Below are 21,811 nucleotides of genomic sequence, written 5' to 3'. Positions count from 1 at the left end.
CTTCTTCTTCTTCTTCTTCTTCTTCTTCTTCTTCTTCTTCTTCTTCTTCTTCTTCTTCTTCTTCTTCTTCTTCTTCTCCTTCTTCTTCTTCTCTCTCTCTCTCTGTCTCTCTCTCTGTCTCTCTCTCTGTCTCTCTCTCTCCCCTCCCCTCCCAGATCATGATAAATTGATTCAATAGGAGCAAGTCGAACTATCCAAAAGGAGCTAGGGACCAAGAGATGGCTTGTCATTATTCCCCTTTTATTTCCCTGAGAAAGAAAGAGTCAGGGAGTCTTGTTGAGCACTGAGCCCATTCTGATTCCTGTTTCCCCCACCAAGTCATTAAACATTCTCTGGGTTTTGTCAACAGCCTGGTAAACATCCAGAGAGAGACTCAAAATAAGGCCATTTATTTAACATTCCTCTTCTCCAACTGCTGATTAGGATAAATAGTTTGGATAAGACTTCTATCGCCTCCAACAATCATGAGAAGAAGGCATGCAGCTATCAGCAGAGTTTAGATTGAGCTAAACATACTTTAAACAGCAAAGGAGTTTTTTGCCCACTTTGATATTTTCTCCATCCTCGGCCCATCATGTTAGCACCGTGTCAGGGCAAAACAGCAACACCGGGTAACTGTTTGGCAAACACTGCAACATTCAAGTGAGGCATCTAGGATGAGATTTCCAGCCTAAGCTATTTGGAGTTGGACCGAGGCCAACTCTGAGTTCCATTTCAAAACTCTTCAAGTCAGAATTTTAGACCTGGAAGGATTCCCAAAAGAACTGGAGGCTGAATGCCCACTCGGAGCAGAGAGGGGGGAGGGCGTCTGACCCCCACCTCCTCTCAGACATGAGGAAACCAGGGCTCCTAGAAGTGAGGTGACTTGCCCAAGGTGTTAGGAAGGAGAGCCAAAATTGCGAGCCAGGTCCTCTGGCTTTGGATCCTGGCCTCTTCCCACTCCCCCTGGCTTCTTCTAAGACTTAATTTCCCACCTTGTGGTTAGTTGAACTATGTAATGATTCAACTTATCTCTCCTGAATTAAAAAGCTTGGCCCAAAACATGTGAAAAAAATTAGTCCATATCATCTAAAGGACCTCCTAGAGGTCTGAGCGTATGTCAAATATTGTCTTGCTTTAGTATTTTATCCTTGTTCTTAGAACAGTCATTTAGATGCTGAACGGGAAAGATCTGGAAAAAGTGGGGCTTGAGTAGAGTCTTGAAGAAAACCAAGGGGTAGACAAGATGAAAGTATTCCAGGCATGGAGGACAACCAGTGGAAAAGGCACAGAGGTGGGAGATGGCATCTAGGTGGGGGATCAGCAAAGAAGCCAATATCATAAGATGATAGGATATGTAGAAGAAAGCAAAGAAGAGGAAGACTGGAAAGAGATGAAGGCTCCAGGATGTGAATGGTTTAAAAGCCAGACTGAAGGTTTTATAATTATGCTGTATCATAATGTAAGCATAGGAGCCCTAGGAGTGGCAGCATCTCCTAGACCAGTGGTCCTGCTTTCAGCTCAACCCTCAAAGCCATCATACAGGGAAACAGCTTCTGTTGAAAGGGGGCCAGCCATCCCCACAATTGCTGCACATTGGGTGACCAAGCCAGTCTAGTTGAAGCAATAAATAACACTTGATGGAAAGATAGGAGTAAATCAGACCACCACCTTGCCCACTCTCTCCACTCGGATCCTGATAGAGATAACCCAGGACCATGAACCCAAGAGCCTTGAGAATAGCAATGCTCCCAGCCTAATGCCTTCAGGCAATCCTGAAAAGTCACCTTAGTCAAAATGCAGACTGGTGTCTGCTCCTACTGACCTACAAACACAGTTACTGAAGACCCAGAAAAGAAAGAATTTAGCTCTTAAGGTCTCAATCTTGTCAAATTTCTCAACATCCGAAACAGACAGAATTTCATCAATGTCAACTACGCATGTGATTTCCCCATCATCTCATCAGCTTCTCAAACTCAACGAGTCCAAAACCTAACTCCTCAACTATCTCAGCCAAACTGACTTCCCTTCTATCAGTGTTCTTTCAGACACCCAGACTCAAAGGGCTCTTTCACAACCCTCTTTTTCTCTCAACTTCATCTCCATTCAATCCCCACATCATGTCATTTCTCCCTTTGAAATCTATCTATATCCATTTTTTTCATCATCAGTCTACCTACCACAGATTTATAACATTTCATATTCAGATTATTGAAGAAGTCTAAAAACTGTCCCCTAGAGTCTTTTCTTTCCATAGATTCCCCCAAAGTGGTCATCCAATGTGTTTAGACTCTTCCTCATATTCTTTGGAATATTCCAATGGAGCCCATGGGCGAGGCAGTTATCGATCCATGACCAGTCCTTTATTTTACCTCACCATCACCGATCTGACCACTTCCTTTCTGTACCTCCCTCTCATGATTTCTCCTCCATAATTCTTCATTAGTAAAGTGTTGAAACCTTCTCCCACCTATCAAGTGTTGTTTCATTGCCCTCTGCATTATATCTAATTTTCATTCTTTGGTGTTTCATGAATTGTCACCCTATAACATCAGTGGAAAGATACTGGGCTTAAAGATAGGTCATTATCTTATGGAGAAGCTTGGGGTTCTTAAAAGGACCACAATTTTCCAAAGAGAATCCAGTCCACTCCCCACTTCTGTTCAACTCTGGACCCAACTCATCACCCATTGGTGATGTCTGTCCTAGGTGTACATCCTCATGGATTAATTATATTGGCTGTCCATTTAACTGCATGTGATAAAATGCAGAGTAGGGGTTCTACATCCAATTGTGTTTTCCTATATGCATAGTCAGGCTGAACTCTGAATAATTATAGAATAATTATAATTATAGTAGGAGAGGATGCAATGTTCTGGGGTTTGATGCAAGTCATACAGTGCTATCAGTAAACTGCAGTAATGGAAGACCTGAACAGATTTCTTCAGGTTAAACCTGTGCTAGACCTGCTCCAGGATGGGGGCCAACAACTTCAGTGAACATGTCTTCTTGTTATAGGACTAGCCTAAGATGAATAATCAGAGGGTCACTGAACAAAGTTATCTCTGCTATTATATCTTTTGAGGATCTTGTGTGATTTTGAAGTATGTGTGTCAGACACCTTGTTAGAGGAAAGTCTTCAGTGGGGTACTTTGTAATAATCAACTAAATGCTTTTCATAGTTCACAAACAGTAAACACAATGGGATCTTTTGATAACTATATCTATGTCTTTCAGCCAGTTGTTTGATAGTGAAGGTGAAGTCCATTGTGGAATAGAATTAGTGATTATTTTAATGCTTTCATCAAGGTTTCCATGGTACTACTTTGCTCCATCCTCTCAGAACAGGACCTCCACTCATACTGGACCAAAAAAAATGAGGCCACTTCCTTTTCCCTCTTCCTCATTTCATCCCATTTGGACACCTTTCCCTATTATCTCCTGCTTCATCTTGTCTTTAATGAAGAGGTGGCCCTTCTCCTTACCAGGGCAAACCTGTGTGAGTGCTTGACCCCATCTCATCTCTTCTTCTCCATCAGTTTACTGACATCCCTGATCTCTCTGTCTTCAATCTCTCCCTATCTGCTGGCTCCTTCCCTGTCACCTACAAACACATCCTTGTTACCTCCATCCTTAAAAAATCATCACTTGTTTCTACCATTCTAATTAGCTGGCATCCTATATTTACTCTCTTCTCCTTTATGGCCAAACTCATGAGTGTGGCCACCTATTCTAAATGTACCTTTACTTCCTTTCCTCTCACTGTTCTAGACACTCTGCCATCTTGGCTTCTAATCTCATCATTACACAGACATTTATCTTTCCAAAGTTACTAATGATCTTTTCATTACCACATTTAATGACCTTTTTTCCATTTATTCTCTCCTTTGACCTATCTTTAGCATCCAACATCATTGATTATGTTCTCCTAAATGCTTTCTCCTCTAGAGGTTTTTGTGACACTGCTCTGTCTTGTTTCTTCTCCTCTGTGTTTGACTCTTTGTGGTTCTTCATTCAGATCATACCCACTAAACTTAGTTGTCATCTAGGGTTCTTTCCTGAGTTCTCTTTCCTTCTCTCAGTGATCTCATCAGTTCCCATGATCTCTACACACAGTTCACAGGTTTATATATCCATCCATCTCTCTCCAGAGCTACAGCCCCACATCACCAACTGCCATTTGGAGATCTTAAACTGGAGGTCATTTCAAACTCAACATGTCCAAATCAGAACTCATTCTCCCACCAAACTCTCCCTCCCCCCCCCACTTTTGAACTACTACTCTTGATGGTACCACCATCTTCCTGGTCATCCAGGATCACAATCTTGATGTCATCTTCAACCCTTCACTTGCATTTATCCCTCATATGCAGTCCATTGTTCAGTCATGTCATTGATACCTTCAGAGCATCTCTTGGATACACCACCTTCTTTCCACTCTCTCTTTCTTCTCCAAGCTGAACTATCTTCTTCCTCTATCATGACCCAGATCTTCATCCTAAAGCCTGACTCCAACCCTGGAATTTACACATTGGAAGTATCTTTCATCCCAGGGCCTTTCTTTCTGATCAGATGGTTCCTCCCAGAATCCCCATTTAAGGGTGGCACCCAAGCTAGCCATAACTCATTCCTCTCTGGACTGCATTCTGGCTTTCCTTTACCATGCCCTTTTCAACTTCCTTTTGTATGTTTTCTTTGCCCATTAAAATGCAAACTCCTTGAGGGCAGGGATTGTCTTTTATTATACTTGTATAGCATGTAACACGTAATAAGTGCTTCATAGATTAATGCCTTTTGACTGTCTCTATATGGCCAATTATTAAATTTTCCATTTGAGCAATTACTCATCAACAAAAAGAATTATTATTTTGTAGATTGTCTAAACATGAGAGAAAATGGAGAAAATACAGATTAAACTTTAAAAAGGGGGGTTGTCCCACATAAATTGTTGCTGAACATTTACTGACACACCTCTTCTCTTACCTCTCCCTCACCTCCCATCACCACCTCTCCATAATGAATCACTTCCAAATCTAGTTGATTCTTCTTTCTCAGGATCTCTTGTCCCTTCTCTCCACCTACTCACACCCCTGATTCAGTCCTTTGCCACCACTTACCTGACTATTCCAATAGCCTTTGAATTAGTCCTTGTGTTTCTAATTTCTCCCTTTTCAAATCTATCCTTCCCACAGATTCCACAATAACCATCAAGGTTTGGCCATGTCACTCCTCTGCTCAAAAACTTTCAGTAGGTCCCTATTCTGTTTAGGATAAGATTAAAAAGGACCTTACTAAGACTTTCCCCAATTTACCTCTACATACTTTTCCAACATTATTTCTTGCTATGGCCCTATGTTTCCCAGACAAACAAAGTTAATAACCATTCCCCTAGTGCAATATGCCATGCCGTACCAATTTCATGATTTCACACAGGCTACTTTCCATACTTGGAATGCACTCTCTCCTCTTTTCTTCCTCTCAGAAATCTTGTCTTCCTTTGAGGTTACCCAGGAGCCACCTCTTAGGTGAAGACTTTTTCCCTGATCACCCTGGTCACTCTCCCTCCTCAATATGTCTTGCCCAAGACTTAGCTTAAAATATAAGCAATGGGACATAGCAGGTAGCGATCTGGACTCTTTCTAAAAAAAAAAAGGAAAAAAGAGTTAGGAAGACCTAGGTTCAAGTCTCCCCTCTGACACATATTGTCTCTGTGACCCTGGGCAAATCACTGAACCTTTTGGTGGCACACCAATTGGAAAAGAAATAGAAATTGGAAAGAGAATTGGCCTTCTTTGTATGTCTAAGAACTCAATGCTTTTTAGCTCAGGGCAGAGGTCCCAGAGTCTTGCTTTCTATGAAGAGGTGAAAGTCTAACTCACTAAATAGCTTATTATACTTACAGATGAAACAATCATATCACATGTGACTTACAATTTTATATTGGTTGTAACCACAATGTCAAACAGGTAAAGGGCTTGGCGTCAGCAAACACCAAACCAAAAAAAAAAAAAAATTCACCTTTGACAGTTCCCAGCTGCATGATTTTCATTTAACCTTTCAATTTCCTCATATGTAAAACAGAGGTAATAATAATATTTGTTGTCACTATCTCTAAGGGTTGTTGTGAGGAACAAATGAGGTAAAGTACATAAAGCATTTTGCAAACCTGAAGTGCTATAGGAAAGTCAGTTTAAAAAATAAGGCTGAAAACCCACTCACTCCTGATCCACTTTCAAAGATTTCTCAGTTTTCAGTTTTCCAATCCCACTGGTCCTCATTCCCTTATAGAATTTTCCTCTTCAATGACTCTTGCACAGGCTGAGAATAGAGTCAGACACTGTGTGAAGGAAAGAAAGCAGATGTGAAAAGATAACACATTTATTGGGAAATGAAACGAGGTGTTGGATGAAAACAACTGATGCCTCAAATGGAAAGAACATAGAATCATCACCGATGGACCTCCTCCCATCCCTGAAAATGGCAATATTGGGGGAAATGGGCCCCTTGACCTGGACATTACCATACCATCACACTTGCTTCATTTTCTTTGCACACTCAGAGAATGAGTACAATGGAGCCCATGAGTTCAAAAGGTTTTTTCTTCAGCCAGGATTTGCTGGGGGTCACCACAGACACATCAAACTGCTGGCAGCACCTGGAACAGCAGACCTCACACCAGCCATGTACTGAACTGTGACAAACACAGGCCAGCAGCCCTGTCAATCAAATGAACTCTGGGTGATGGAGTGTTAATAGGGCTAGGATTTGGAAAACATGGAGGCTGTAACTTCCTCAGTTGCACCCATTGGTCATAGACTTAAGCCCTGAGTAAAAGAATTGTCAACTTTTTTTTACAATGTTGGCAAACACATCAGTTGACCTCTTCTTGTCTGATGGGCAAGACCATGCAAAGAAAAAAAAATCCATTTCTATAGAGCATTCTTCACATGACCATAGGAGAGCGAATGCATGTATCATTACTCTAGTTTTTACCAGGTTAGAATCTATGAGTGGTTAAACACTCGGTAGCTTTTACATATGAGAACTGGTTTATTGACTCTAAAACCAGTGAATTAACTATTATATCTTACTGAGATTACATAATATAAATTCATAGTGGTTGCATTTGGCACACATACATGACTTTCCAATAGTGTTCAGAAGCAATTATGTTGGAGCAGAAGATATAAATGGTAAGGGAAACGTACAGTTGAGATTTGGCAAGATATGAGAAGCAACAGGATAAGGAACCTTTGGGTTCAAGAGTATCATCGAGTATACAATTGAACAGGTTAACCATAAGGTCAAGACTATAAAGGGAGGAGGGTGAGGAGAGTGACATCAAAACAGGAGTATTTGATAGAGTATAGTAAAGGGATTACTGGGAGTTTGAGAATGGCAAATAGGCTTATGAGGAGTTAGGTAGGAGAGGTGGGATTACTGGAAGTAATGATCAGAGTGAAGAATTCTTGAACTCTAAATTATGGAAGTAGCAATCTTCACTCCCCAGTTAGAATATGTTATTCAAAGACATGGATGTTTCACTTTTATTAGGGTGCCTTGGGCACAAATTTGGCACATATTAGTATATAATAAATGCATGTTTCTTGAGTAAAGGTGAACTTCAAGATGTGGACAGACCTATGACTGGTAGAAATGAATTGAAAATGTTGGTCTTGGGAACTAAGGAGGATGAGGAACTAGGAACTAAGTTGACTGGACTTGGAAACAGGAAGACCAGAATTCAAGTCCTGCTTCAGAAACTTATTAGCTATGTGTCTCTGGACAAGTCCCTTATCTCAACCCCTTTTCATTATTAGTAAAATGGAAATAATAATAACACCTACAGGGTTGTGTGAAGATCAAAAGATATGTTGCCTATTCTTACTCAACAAATTAATAATACTTTGGTATTCTTTGTCTCCCCCCTGCCCTCTGACTCCCTGAATCTTGCACTGCTGCATGTTGTCATGGAAAGACCAATGAACATAAAAGGTCAGAAGACCTGGGTTCAAGTCTTGGTTCTTCTATTTCCTAGGTAAGTGATCTCAGGCAAGTCATTAAATTTCCCTGAGTCACAGCTTCCTCATCTATAAGAGAACTAGTAATAGTTGTACTAGCTAGAATCCAGGGTTACCCTGATTATCCAGGATTAAAGATACTACTTAGACAATTACTTTGTAAACTGTAAATTCCTAGGTTAATATAAACTATGATAAGTCATTTCATTTATGGGGTAGCTTGGCAAAAGTGTGTTATCTTCTTTCCTTCCTTCCCTCCTTCCTTCCATAAGAGAAAATTATGGAAATGCCAATAGTAAATGAAAGGAGGTCCCCAAAAGTTGACTGGGTTTCTGAAAATAGAAAATACTTTGAACCATCTGTGGATCTGTGATCTCCATGATGGCACTACCTCTAATAGTGTAGCTGACAACCTGTCCATACATTTTCTTCTACTGAGTCTCTTAGAAAAGTGTTCCCATAAATTTTGCACAGTTGGTCCACACAAGGTGTTGGGAGTCCTCCTCTAGATCACTTGACATAGCATGAATCCTAATGGGCTCTTTCTGATTTCTTACACTGATTTTTATGGTCAATTACATGGTGATAATATGCTACACTGTCATGTGTCTTTCCATTGCTCTTTGGATGACATGGAATTTTGGTCCATACAGAATTTAAAATCACAAGAAATCATCTAGCTATCCTTAATGAATTGAAGGATCAGGGGACCTAAATATACCCTAAAGTCTTGAAAGAAACATATTTCAGGACCTGAATGGTGATAGAATAGATAGAGCACTGGAGTCAGGAAGACCTGAATTCACATCTGGCCTCAGACTAGCTATATGATACTGGGAAAATCACTTAAATTCTGTCTGCCTTAGTTTTCTAAACTGTACAATGGTAATAATAGCACCTAATTCCCAGGGTTGTTGCGAGGATCAAAAGAGGTAATGTTTATAAAGCACTTAGCACAGTGCCTGGCACAGTAGGTAATAAATGCTTGTTCCCTTATCCTTTTGATTCCCATAAGCTATTGACAGTAGTCTTGGAGAGATACCACAGAAACAGAGAGGGACAAATTTTGTCCTGGTGAATAAGAGAAAGAAAGAAAGAAAGAAAGAAAGAAAGAAAGAAAGAAAGAAAGAAAGAAAGAAAGAAAGAAAGAAAGAAAGAAAGAAAGAAAGAAAGAAAAAAAGGAAGGAAGCAAGGAAAGAAAGAAGGAAGGAAGGAAGAAAACAAGGAAAGAAAAAAGGAAGAAAGCAAGGAAAGAAAGAAAGAAGGAAGAGAGAGAAGGAGGGAAGGAAGGAAATAAAGAAGTAAGGAGGGGCAGCTAGGTGGCGCAGTGGATAAAACTCTGGCCTTGGAGTCAGGAGGACCTGAGTTCAAATCTGAACTCAGACACTTCACATTTACTAGCTGTGTGACCTTGGGCAAGTCACTTAACCCCAACTGCGTCATCCAAAAAAAAAAGGCAAAAAAAAAAAAAGAAGAAGTAAGGAAAATAGAGCATGGACCAGTGAGTTAAATTCTTGGCAAAATCCTACAAAAAGAATCCTACAAAATCCTACATCTAGAAAAGTAAACAGTGATTATTAAAGGTCCTCAAGGCTTTGTTAAACCTTATTTCCTTTTCTGATAGAGTTCTTGGACTAGTAGATCATTGAAATGTTGGAAATTCAACTGACTTTAATTTTTGCCATTGATTCCAGGGTAGTGCCAAAGGATCTGTGCCAGGGTCTGTGACTTTTAACATTAGTAGCAATAACTTGGATAAAAGAAGTTAGCATGCTTATCTAATTTACAGATAAGACAAAATGAAAGGGAGAGATAACATGCTGGATTATAGAGTGAGGTGATGAAATTTAAAGAGTAAATATGGGTACATGGACCCAAAAACTGGTTTTTCAGGAATTTAGTTGGGTAAGACAGCAGTTCACCTGAAAAATGATTTGTCGGTTTCTGAGTACCAACTCAACATTATATTGTATCAGTCATGAAAGTTAATGCCATCCTAGTCTCCACCAATAGAATTATTATGCCCAGGATTAGGGAAGTGATGCTCCCCCTGTACTATTCCCTGATCAAACTGAATCTTGAGTATTGTTTTCAGTTCTTGGTGCAAGATTCTCATGTTACCCATAACCTAATTTTGGATCTCCCAAATTTGTAATTTCATGGATTGCATTTAATCATAGGGATAGTCACTGAAAATTATTTCTTTGGCTCATATTGCTGCCACCCAGAGATGTCTCTGGGAAATCTCAGGATATAGTTTATATCTAGGTCTCCACAGATGTGGATAAAAGGATCCCTAGCTCCCCAAGCATTAAAGGTAATAATGTATATATCAGTTCCAGGGCAAACTTTATTTCTCCCCACAGAAAATGTAGAAAACATATAAAAATCTCACAGTAGTCCATAAACAATTAATACAATTCCCCTCCCTCTCCAAGAAAGCCTGTCTTTCCCCAAGACTTGCATGGTCCACTAGACTCATAGCACCACCCTGTGGTTTGAACTCCCCTTATAAAGGGAAATAGATTTGGGGGTGCTAGCTGGGCAACTTTCCAAAATTCCAGAGACTGCCACTGTCATAGCTACCCCTATAGGCACCCAGACTTACGGCATCACCTTGAGGGCTTGGGCTTCCTCAAAAGGGAAATCAACTTGGAGACATTAGAGAGGAAAACCCTTTTCCCATTGAATGTGTACTGTCCAAATAACTCGTAGTAATAGCAGAGAGCCAAGTCTACGTGGTTTTTTTTTTCATTTTGTCATTTTAGTCCCTTGCTACTCTTTCCCCTGCAGGAAATAAGTGTCCTATATCCTCTTCTCATCAAGATGATAAGGCTGCCCAGGAACTCCCCTCTTTTCCTAGAAGGCTAGGGTTCATGAATTCCCACTGTTTCATCATGTAGTTCCCCTCTCCTAGGGCCATTGACACTGCACTGCCTCTCCTAAGTTGGCTCCAGGAGCTCAGAATCCAAGACTTCTCTCAAGATGTATGGTAGAGTACATGTAGTTAGTCAACATGAAGCATTTATTAAACATTTACTTTGTGCAAGGCTAAGCATTGGTAATACAAATACAACCAAAGGAGAGACAGCCTCTGCCCTCAAGGAGCTTATGTTGTAATGAAGGAAGACAACACGGAAAATGGAACCAAAAAGTTAGAGGAGAGGAAAATGGTAAAATATGACAGTCAAAAGTATAGTTGGGAGAGGAGAGAAGAATGACTGGCCTGGGCATTTATCGAAACAGAGGCTTCTGGAAGGATGGGATAAGGTAGTCAAAGGGGCAAATAGAGACCTTTCTTCTTAGCGGCCCATTCTTAGAAGCTCAACTTCATTAGCTATCTAACGGTCATTAGACTCTAGGGGACTGACTCATGCTCCTCCAACTCACAATGAATTGTCTCTAAATATGACTTATAATATGCATCTCTACAGTGGAAATTATCAAAGCCAAGTCCTCAAGATCCTTGAGCTGTTCAGCATGTTCTCTTCCTAGTAGGAAGGCCAAATAGGAAATATGGCTACCAATAATAGGAATCGTTATGCTACTGAAAGTAGCGACAGCTTGTGCAGACATCCAGAACAAAGAGTTAGATGGCCTGAACACAGGAAGATGGGACCCTATGAATACTTCCTGGGAAGTCTCCAGTCAACTCCATTGATTGCACAGAGGATTCCCTGGGAAGAGATATCTTCAGTGTAACTGGCCCTGCCTATAGGCCAGCTGTGGGAGTAGACAGTTCAGAGATTAGGGAAGTGGAATCCCATGAGTAGTGCCTCAGGCTCAGCTGTGTGATGCAATCTGATGTCCTCAGATAAACACTTTGGCCTTTTCCTGATGGATGAAGCCTTGACTTCAGACAGCCAGCTACATTACCTTCAGGCCCTCCTAGCCCCAGTACATATGTCAAACAAGAAAACGTTGATTTTCTTCATTTCAAGAAAAAGACTGCCCATATTTTATGAGACTTCACAAAGAATTTCCTCTATCAAACTAAATATCTCAATTTTTGGTTCAGGAAACCTGAGTTTGCATCCCAAATCTGCCATTAACAAGCCATGCAACTATGAGTAAATCATTCAATTTCTATAAGTCTTAGTTTCTTCACCTGTATATTGGGGATAAAAGCAATGACACATCAATTGAGCACTTTAAGTTTGAAAATTTATTCTGTCACAATAACTCTGTAAGATGGTATATTATGAGAAGGTGACAGAGTGCCTTATTGTGTACTGCCCTGATCAGGTGACAGTTGGAGTATTATGTTGCATTCTGGATATATGATTTAGAAAGGACACTGATAAGCTGGAGGGTATCTATGAGGATCAATTAAAGAAAGTGGGGATGTTTAAACTAAATGATCTAGGGATGTTATTACCCTATCACTTGCATTTATTTTGTTTATACCCTACATTTACTTATTTACCCATGTTCTATGTCCTTCTAGTAGATTGCAAACCCCTAATGGCAGAGGATGCCTTACCTTTGTATGTGCATCTCCAGTACCAAATACAGTGCCTGGCACACAGTAGGTGTATGATAAATGCTTGTTGATTGAATGATTTCCATTGGTACAGATTCCAACCCATAGATGGAATGGAGGAACAAAAAGGAAGAATGAAGAGTTAAAAGGACACCCCACAGGTTATAATATAAGATTACTGGGAAGGTGGTTTTAGCCTCAACTGACCCAGGCAAGATTGGAGTATGGATAGGTTCAGGAGGAAAGATGATCGGTTCTGCTTTTGAATTGTTGACTTTACTGCCCCCTTATGGGGCATCCAAAGGGAGAGTTTGGTAGGTGGTTGAAGATGCTATTTAGGAGAGAGATGAACATTGGCTCAAATAATCAAGTGTAGCTCTCAGAATCAAGAAGAACTTAGTTTAAATCTTGCCTCAGATACTTCCTAACTGGGTGACCCTGGGCAAGTCACTTGAGCACTCAGTGCTTCAGTTTCCTTATTTTTAAAAAGGCAATAATGATATCCCTACTTCATGGGATTGTTATAATGATCAAACGACTTAACATATGTAAAGTGCTTTGCAAAACTTAAAGTGCTATAGAAATGTTGTATCTATAAACAGTCATACGGAAGACACATAGAGATCTGGCAGTAGTATGAATAGACGTGATTCTCAACCCATGGAAGTCCATGAACAAAGAGAAGATACAGAGGAAAGAAAGCCCAGGATCCAGCTTGGGGGTAGCCATGTTTAGTGTTGGGGTGATGGATGAGGAGCCAACAAAGGAGATTGAGGGGGTGCAGACAGGTAAGAGAAAACCAAGAGAGGGCAGTCTCACAGAAGCCAAGGCAGGAGAGAGTAGCTCAAAGAACCGGCTATGAGGCAGGTCAAGAAGAATGAAAACCGAGACAAGGCCATAGGCTCAATTCAGCACTTCAAGGTCATGAGTCACCTTGGAGAAGGCAATTTCTGGAGACTTCCAGGACAAGGCGTTTTGCAAGGCACTGCTAATGGGGTAGCAGTGAAGTTCACAGGAAAATAAACAAGGAGTTCTACAAGTGTGGCAATGAGAATGGAGAGAGACATTAGATGTCCCCTGGGGGAAGAATAGGGCAGGGCAAAAGGCTGTTTTTGAGGCTGAGGGAGAAGTGGGCATGTTGGTAGATAGTGAGGAACGAGTCAGCAGCCGGGGGGAGTTTGCAGATGAGACACAGAGAGGCATAGTCCGGCTGAGGAAATGGGAGGAGTTGGGACTGAGGGCATAGGTAAAGGGTCTGACTTTGACCAGCAGGGAATCTGCTAAAAATGAAACATCAAGATATCCAAAGAACCAACATTGTGGATGATCCAAAGGCCAATGGAAAGAAGCTTTTGATAGAATGTAGGTGGTGCAGTGGATAGAGTGCCAAGCCTGGAGTCGGGAACATCTGAGTTCAAACCCAGCCTCAGATACTTACTAGCTGTGTGACCCTGGGCAAGTCACTTAACCCTGTTTGCTGCAGCTTCTCATCTATAAAAAGAGCTGGAGAAGGAGCTGGCAAACCATTCTAGTGTATTTGCCAAGAATACCCCAAATGGGGTCGCAAAGTCGAACGTGAGTGAAACGACTGAACAACAGCAGTAACGCTTCCTGAGACCAGGACCTGCAATTCTTTTAGTCTCCCTAGTGCCCTATGCAGAGGAGGCATTTAATAGATGATTGCTGGTTGATTGAGAGTTTTAGTGTGAATCAGTCACCATCCACAGTCAAGGTGAAATATTTGCGCAGATCAAAAGCAATTTACAAGTTACTATGAGAGAAGGGTCGGTCATGTTCTGAGGGCAAGGGGTGACCTTGGCAAAGACTGAAGGCTGCCCAGAGCCCCAGAGAATGTTCTAAGACACGGAGAATGGGCTCCAAGGCATTGGGAAGAACCTTCAGAGATGACTCAGAGGAAAGAACAGATGTCTTAGACCTAGAAGTGGAAGGTGCCCAGAGTCCCTCCAGCCCAAAGATGAGAAAACCGAAGCCCGTAAAGTCCCCACAGACACCAATGTAAGAGACGAGATTCAAACTCAGGGCAGCCTGAGAACAAGCCGAGTGTTTCATCCCCTCAAGAGCCTGACTGAGAAGGCCCACGTGCATGGGTTGTGATTTGCCCCACTGAAAAAAGCTTTCACATCACAGAAGTAATACCTCTTGTCTCTTCTCTGGCATTCATCCTCTAAGACATTTTTTTGATCTAAATGGAAGGAACAAAATTCAGTGGCGTATCTTTATTTCAAACTTTTATTTGTTTATTCCTTTATTTTTGTGGAAGGCTTTAGGGACCCTCAAGGAAGAATGAAAAGATTTTATAATTCTTCTTCCCATGTCCTAAATGCCTTGATTTGCTGAGAGCACTCAAGCACATCCCCCCCTAATAACCAGCGTGGTGTCAGGGCCAGTCAGAGGCACCACTCTCCTTCTGATGTGGATGAGGAGAAAAGAACACGTGTATTCATGGAGAGCTATTGAAAAAGCAGAGCTGGAAATGGGCATTAATGGAGGAAATGTCAAAGCCTGGGCCCGAAGCTCTCGCTGACACATATTTATATCTGTTTTAGCAAGAGGAGGACACTGCATATGGAATTGGAACAAAGGAGACATTGTTCTGGAATGTCAGATCTGAAGCCAAAATTCATCACTCTGACTTAGAGGGCCACTTTCCTCCTGGTCATTCTCTCCTCCATAAACTCTGAAAATTTACAATTACGCTGAGCAAGGGGAAAAAATCACCAAGAAAATGTACTTTTGCTAACACCATTCAGACGGAATGGAGATGGGGGGGTAGTAATCAGGCCACCATTTTTCAGATGGCTTCCTTCTTTCCAAAACAAGTCTGAAAAGGTTTTCATCCTCTTTACCTTTGAAAGTGATGCTGATACACACACAGAAAATGGTTTCTCCCTTTATCCCATTCTTCTGCTTTCTCACTCTCTTTCTCTGGCTTGCTCTTTTTCTTTTCCTTCTCTCTTTCCCTTCCTCCTCTTTTCTTCACTTTATTTTTCTCCTTCCCTCCATTTTTCCTTTCTTTTCTTTTTCTGATTTTCTCTCCATATCTTTATTTCCCTCTCTTTCCCCATCCTTCCCTCTTTCTTCTCTTTTTCTTTTCTTTCTTCTCCTCTCCCATCCTTTTTTTCTCTTTTCTTCCTCCTTCCCTTCCTTCATTTATTCCTCTCTCCCTTTCTTTCTTTTCTGCTTCCCTCCTTCCTTCCTTCCTTCCTCTCTCTCTTTTGTTCCTTACTTATTGCATCCCTTCTCGCTCTTTCCCCTTTCTCTCATCTTTCTTTCCTTCTTTCTTTCTTTCTTTTTTCTTTTTCTTCCTCCCTTCCTTCCTTCCCTCCTTCCTGCCTTCCTTTCTTTCTTCCTTCCTTTCTTTTTTCTTTTCTTTATTTTTCCCTTTCTTTCTTACTGTCTTTATTCTTCTAAAAATTTAACTGAAACCATATACAGATTGTTCACATTGATCACATACACGTACGCAAGAGTATGCACACACACACACACACATACACACACGCATGCAAACACACCCGATCTGATTTCCATACCAAAAAAATTGGCCCTTCGGTGAATTACCAAGAATCCTATGGATGAACCTTTTAACTTTGGGAACCAGCTAATGTTCTTGCCAGGGAGCTAAAGCCAGAGTATCCCCTTTGTCGTGGCCAAATTTATGACAGGGATCAAAACCCATAAAAAGCCGTGTTGCATCCTGCCATTAAGGGGAATTAATATTTGCGGTGGTATGTATGGTAACCAAAGTTTTTTTCCAGTGTCTCTCGTTAAAAGCACATTGTTGACTTTTCATCCTGGTGTGCCAAACATTTTCATGGAAACCCTAACACGACTTTCATCTTCCAACCATTATTTCTTAATGGACTTGGAGAGGGGCAGGGCAAGGCAATAGATTTCCTCTGGAGTCCACGGCAACAACCATCATTAGCAAGCTGGGCTTGCTGGGCCCCTCCACATGTTGGCCGTTAAGGCATTTCCAGGGGGACTGTTTGCTCCCTGAAGCACACTTCATGTTTTATCTATTATGCTTTGGTGGCATGGGCTCTTTCTTGGGCTTTCAAGTATCTCTGCTGTGCTCCTGGTTCATTCCTCTACAGAGTAATAATAATGACAGTTGTTGTCTACTCATTTTGTTCGGTCATGTCTGACTTTTTGTGACCTCATTTGGGGTTTTCTAGGCAAAGATGCTAGAGAGATTTGCCATTGCCTTCTCCAACTCATTTTACAGATGAGGAAACTGAGGCAGAGAGGGTTAAGTGACTTGCCCAGGGTCATGACTCCAAACCTGGCACTGTATCCATTGAGCCACCTAGCTGTAATTAATAATAATAATACCAACAACCAACATTTATATGGTACTTACTATGTGCCAGGCACTGTGCTCAACACTTTACAATTATATCTTATTCAACCCTTGTAAGTAGGTGCTATTATTATCCCCACTTTACAGTTGCAGAAACTGAGGCAGTCAGATGTTAAGTGACTTGCTCAGGGTCACACAGCTTGTACATCTTTGAGTCCAGGTTTGAAATTAAGTCTTCCTAACTCCAGGCCTAGAACTCTGCCTACTGTGCCACAATAAATGATGTCATTCACAAAAATCTCATTTAAAAAAAATTGTGGAGTATCTTATAGAACTTTTTCATCTCAGTAGGAAATTGCTGTCTCTGAAAACCCCGAGGCCCAAGCAGACTGACAGTAAGACATCACCATCTGCCACCCACTCCCTGACTATGCTCCCAGGACTGATCCTTGCCCAGCCCTCGAGAGGCAGTAGGTGCTCAGCCTCGACGTGAGCCAGGAATTGTCCGTCTGCATTCTCAGGCTCTCTGCTGCTGGTATCTTCGACCGGGATGGAAGGTGGTTAGGGCACTTGCTGGCAGGTTCTCGAGAGGCTGCCAACAGGGCCGAAGAGCCGTTCCTAGTCTTATCTCCCAGTGGGCTCCTCAAACAAATCCTCAGTGGTGACGTGGCCCTGGTGGGACTTTGGGGGCTTTCCCCTTCGGATGGCATCTCTGCTCATTGTGCTATTGGTAAGAATAAGAGTCAAAATAAAACTCAGTTAAGCAATATTTTGCCGGATGTTGGAGCCTCCTGGATATTTTCGTGCCTTCGCGGAGACTCTGTATCAGGAGGCTGGGCCAGGCTACACCTCTTCATTAAGACAAGCTGGCATCCAGGAGTCACTATATGGCACTCTGTCATGATTGCTATTTAAGCCTTGGTGGATATTTGTTTTTCCATGGCACAAGTCCTCCTCAATCTTTCCTCCCTGGGAAATTTCATAGGCTAATGGAACTAGGCCTGGAATTGCCTTGGGTGAAGCTGCCACACCGTCATCCCTCCGTTGTTGGGTTCTGGTATGGGGGTTTTGGTTTTTGGCTGTGGGATATTTTTGCAGTTCATTTATAGCTTTGATACTGTTCCCAACACGGCAGTCAATAGAGGCAGAGGTGTGGCATGATGGAAAAAGCTTTGGATGTGGAGACAGTGGGTGTGAGTTTGAATCCCAACTGTCCTCAGAGGAATATCTATGTGGACCTGGGCCGGAAGCTTCACCTCTCTCCAGGGCTCTGCTTCCTCATCTGTTAAAGGAGAGGATCAGGTGAAGTGGCTTTGGACATCTTTCCTTCTCTAAAACTATGGTCTTAGGAGAAAAAGCCTTCAGTCCTGCAGACCTCCAAGCTAATATGAGGGCTCCTCTTCCCTGTATAGAATGCTCCCTGACCCACAGATGGCATGGGACAGCTGCTGTGAATGGAAACAACCCCCCTAGCTTTTTTTTTCTTTTCTGTCTTTTTTTTTTTTTGGTGAGGCAATTGAAGTTCAGTGACTTAGCCATGGTCACATAGCTATAAGTGTCAAGTGTATGAGTTCGGATTTGAATTCAGGTCCTCCTGACTCCAAGACCAGAGCTCTATTCACTGCACCACCTAGTTTCCCCTCCCCCTAGCTTCTTATTCTCCAGGAACATCTTCTTGACTTTGCTGACCAGGACTCTGATGAAACAGACAATTAATTCATCATAGAGTACATTTTTTTCATTTAGCAAACATTTATTAAGTGCCTACAGTATGCACTGTCCTAGGCACTACATATGAAAAAACAAAGACTAAACTATCCCAGGCTGACTCCTTCAAAAATTATTGGTCCATTTTTCCCCTTTACATCATTTTCATCATTTTTAAAAATGTATTTGTTAATTTTATTTTTAGTCTTAAATTCTCTCCTTCCCTCCACCCCTCCTCCACCTATTGAGAAGGCAAGAAATATGATACCCATTATACATAGGAAGTCAGGCAAACCATATTTCTGCATTAGCCATGTTCCAAAAAAAAAAAAGAAAGAAAGAAAGAAAGAAAAAAAGAAAAAAAAGCAAGAAAAATAAAGAAAAGAAGAAACTCTGCTTCAGTCTGCACTCTGAATTCATCAATTCTCTGTCTGGAGGCTGATAGCATTTTACATCCTGAGTTCTTTGGAGTTATAGTGAAGCATTGCACTGATCAAAGTTACTAAGTCTTTCTTCATTGGTTATAATAACAATAGCTAACATTTATATAGCACCTACTGTGCACCAGACACCTTGCTAAGCACTTCATAATTATTATCTCATTTTATCATCACAACAACCCTGGATGGGAGGTGCTAAGACTATCACCGTTTTACAGATAAAGAAACCGAGACAGAGGTGAAGTGACTTGCACAGGGTCACAGTATCTGAGGCCAGATTTGGACTTGGGTTTTCCTGACTTCAGGTCCAGATCTCTGTCCACGAAGCCATATAGCTGACTAGCTTTCTGATATTACTGTTACTGTGTACAGTGTTATATTGGCTCTACTTACTTCACTTTGCATCAATTCATAAAAGTCTTCTTGGGCTTTTCTGAATCTGTCCAATCTCATCATTTCTTATAGCACAATAGTATTCTATAACAATCATACACCACAGCCTGTTCAGTCATTCCCCCACCAACAGGCATCCCCTCAATGTCCAATTCTTTGCCACCACAAAAAGAATTGCTATAGATATTGTTGTGCGTATAAGCCCTTTTCCCTTTTCTTTGATCTTTTTGAGATACAGACCTCATTGTGGTTTTGCTGGGCTAAAAGTCATGCACAGTTTTATAGCCCATTGGGCATTGTTCCAAATTGCTCTTCAGAATGGTTGGATCAGTTCACAACTCTACCAACAGTGCATTAGTGTCCTAATTGTTCCACATTCCCTCCAATATTTATCATTTTCCTTTCCTATCATCGTAACCAATCTGATGGGTGTGAGGTAGTACCACAGAGTTGTTTTATTTTGAATTTCTCTAATCATTGGTGATTTAGAGCATTTTTTCATGTGACTATTGATAGCTTTTACTTCCTTCTTCTGAAAACTGCCTGTTTCATATCCTTTGCCCGCTTGTCAATTGGGGGATGACTCATGGAGCCCATTCAGGAAGCCTTCCCTGAATGCTAAGACCTACCAGAACTATCTTCTTCTATATTATGATAGTTTAGCCTCTGATAGCTCAGGACTACTTCCATGCTATGACAGGCTGTCAGAGTAGGAGTCTACGGGATAGACACTTGTGGAACATAATCAAAGGAGGCAGGGTCTACGTGGGTTACAAAAAGAATAACATCCCAGTCCATGGATAATAGAAGATATTTTGTCCCAGTCCCCTCAGCCTCCACAGCCCCAAATCTGCCAAGTCTCATGCATTCCCTCTCTGCAGCCCCTCTCACACTACTTTTCTTCCCTACTCACATGACCCCTATCCAATTCTAGGATATCTTCATCTCTTACAGATACTCCTATAATAACGTCCTAATTGACCTCCCCACTTCCAGTCTTTCTCCCTTCAGCAGATCCTTCACACCTTGCCAAAATAACCTTCCCAGGCACGTGTTTGACTATGTCATGTTCGCATTAAAACAAGATGGTGTTTTTTTGAAGTCCCCTAGGAAACTCCCAACTTCCCAAGGCAGCCCATTCCTCTTGTGGATACCTCTGATTGTTAGGAAGTTTCCTCCTAGTCCAACTGAGTCTTCCTCCCTTAACCTCCACCTTTTCTCCCAAATTCTGCCCTCCAGAACCAAGCAAAACAAACTCTTTATATACGTGTAGACAAACATCTGCCATACCCTCAGGATTCTCTTTCTCTAGGATAAGCACACTGCATCCTTCCTCCCATCTACCCTCATATGACATTGACCTCACCATGCTAGTCGCCTTCTTCTAGAAACCCTCTAGCTGCTCATCGATGCCCATCCTTGATCCTGCTACCAAGAACTATTTAAATTCGCCCACCTCGGAGTCCTTTCCAGCAGACTCTGTCTTCCACCCAGACATCACATTATAGTGAACAAAGACCTTATGTTTACGTGGCTTCCTTTCAGACTTTACCCATAACTCAAGTCAATTAAAACGTATCGAGCAACTTCAATATGTTAGAAACTATGAAGGATGTGAAGGTAAATAAGGCCCAGGCCCTACCCTCACAGGACTTATGGTCCATTAGTAGCTATCACACAGTCCCTGGGGATGGCATTATAGGAAGGGAAGAGAGAACGTTTTCCTTCTTGGCAAATTCTGATGATTTCAAACTGTGATATCATAGGAAGAACGCCTATGAGGTGTTCTTTCTGCCACCTACGAGGTGTTCTTTCTGCCACCTGTGAGTTGAGGCGGGTAGACTTGGGCCAACTCATCTCTTCTGCAAGAGGAAGAGTCTGGACCACATGAGTCCCAAGGCCTCTGCCAGCCTGAACATTCAGCAATTCTGTGAAACCAATTTGTAGCTTTGCTGAAAGATGATGAGCATTTGTTTTTAAATATAAAGGAAAATAAGTTTTCCCCAAACAACATTTTTACGTATCATATTTTGAGAGATTAACTCTTCTGAGATTAATACTAGATGATGAAGATGCATGCTGCATTTCATACGCTGCCACATTTCATCACAGGACCCTCTTCCTTTACATTTATTGTCTGTGTGACTCTGGGCAAGGCATTCAACTTCTCTCAGACTCAGTTTCCTCATCTGTAAAACGGAGATAATATCATCCACTCGCAGTATTTTAGTGAGGCCCAAATGGGATTATATATGTAAAGCTCTGTGTAACCTTAAAGGGTTATATAAAAGTAAACTGCTATTATAGAAGTAGTAGTAGTAGTAGTAGTAGTAATAGCAGTAGTAGTAGTGATGGTGGTGGTGGTGGTGGTAGTGGTGGTGATACTGATAGTGATAATAATGGTGGTCATAGTAGTAGTAGTCATAGTGGTTGTGTTAGTAGTACTAATAGTAGTAGTGGTGAT

The sequence above is a fragment of the Vombatus ursinus genome, unplaced genomic scaffold, assembly GCF_900497805.2.
Source record: "Vombatus ursinus unplaced genomic scaffold, bare-nosed wombat genome assembly UNPS02014799.1, whole genome shotgun sequence".
NCBI classification, from domain to species: domain Eukaryota; kingdom Metazoa; phylum Chordata; class Mammalia; order Diprotodontia; family Vombatidae; genus Vombatus; species Vombatus ursinus.
The sequence above is the reverse complement of the archived record's forward strand: the minus strand, read 5'-3'. Positions refer to the sequence as shown.